This window comes from Sapajus apella, unplaced genomic scaffold (assembly GCF_009761245.1).
Source record: "Sapajus apella isolate SASKATOON/1434 unplaced genomic scaffold, GSC_monkey_1.0 scaffold13465, whole genome shotgun sequence".
Taxonomy (NCBI): domain Eukaryota; kingdom Metazoa; phylum Chordata; class Mammalia; order Primates; family Cebidae; genus Sapajus; species Sapajus apella.
Genome location: NW_022450386.1, coordinates 1 through 1,464, shown reverse-complemented (window position 1 = coordinate 1,464; position 1,464 = coordinate 1). Strand labels below are relative to the sequence as shown.

The 1,464-nt window shown below is 39.3% G+C and overlaps 1 pseudogene; it reads right to left on the bottom strand.

Annotated features, from left to right (window-relative positions):
- Positions 1-6: 6 nt before the first annotated feature.
- On the bottom strand, positions 7-1,456 carry LOC116548499 (annotated as a pseudogene).
- Positions 1,457-1,464: the final 8 nt, after the last annotated feature.

Below are 1,464 nucleotides of genomic sequence, written 5' to 3'. Positions count from 1 at the left end.
CTCACAGATAAATGTGATTAATCTGTAGTATTGATTACAAAGGGTTGGAAACTTCAAGAGATCCTGTGACATCAAGGGCAGAATTAGTTTTACTCCATACAACCCAACATCTGCTGCTGACACAGATCTGTTTGTTGCTTGACCTGCGTCATGTCCTCTAAACACTTCATCTGTATCACTGAAATCTATGAATTCTTTTGACAGCATGTTAGTAAAAAGTTCCATAACGAGAAACAGGTCTTGGTATTGCCCTTCTTCCACTATAACATCTATTCTTTGACATTCTAAATTATTCTTAGAATGTACTTGCAACAAAGTAAAAGGCAGGCTTCATATAAGTTCATAGCTTCGGACTCTTCAAGATAGCATATCTGTTTATGTGCAACTTCAGTAAAAATTTCCATAATGAGATTGACAGTCTCTGGGGTAGTTTTGTAAACTTCCATCAACCCAATGCAATTGGGTAAGAAAGTCCAATAAAAAAATCAAACAGGATTGCTATGTCGTCTATCTGGGTAGCCTCAGCAATGACACACACGGCCTCCAGTGTGGCAGTGATTTCCTGCTTGACTTCCTTGCTGTCACATCTGCTGGAAGTTTTCTTGGTTTATCACTCTTAAGAATCACTGCTGAAGTGGCTGAAGAACCTCTGTCCAATACCGCTGTTAGGTTTCTGTGTCCATATGTGCTCTGGTCTAGTCCTAAGACTAGAGCCTTCATCAATGTTCTCTGCACAGGACTTGACAAGAAATTAAGAGGTGGGCTTCAGCTTGCTTAGCTAAGTTCCACCAGTTTTCACACTAAATTATTAAGATTGCCCTTTCTCTTCTTTCCATCAAAGTGACAAGGAGTTGCACAATGGCATTCATAAGGTCCTGCTCGCTACTCTAGACCGAGAAGTTACTGGTGACTTTTTGTAAGAGGTAGCCAATTATCCACTGAGAACCCTCTGTACCTGCTCTGAACACTGTACTGAATGGCAGGCTTATCTAATCATACAGTTTTTCATCTACCAGGAGATAAGTCTTTGGCCAGTGTTTTAAAAACAAAACAATATCTTTGCCCATTTGGGGACTTAGTAGATGAGTGAGATCTGCTCTTATTGCTTGAGATTCAACTCCTGAAACTCTGAGAAAGGCAGACAACAGCCAATCACAGAATCTGTTCTATTGTACCCTGGGATGGAAGAAGCCTTTTCTCCTGGAGATCCCAAAATTTGAAGTGTTATATTAATGTCAACTTCAAATGAATGCTTAATGGAATATTCCATTATTTCTGGAGGTATTAGCAGAGTTTCTCCCTGAGTATCATCAGCTAAGAGGTAGCCTGTAACTAAAATAAGCCAGTGAATATCCTTATAGATATCATCAAGCATTTTGTTGTCAATAGTGCTTGAACCTGGTTAATCTATTAATTGGATTACAAAGGGTTGTAATTGACCATGAAGCTTGTTACTCTTTCTTC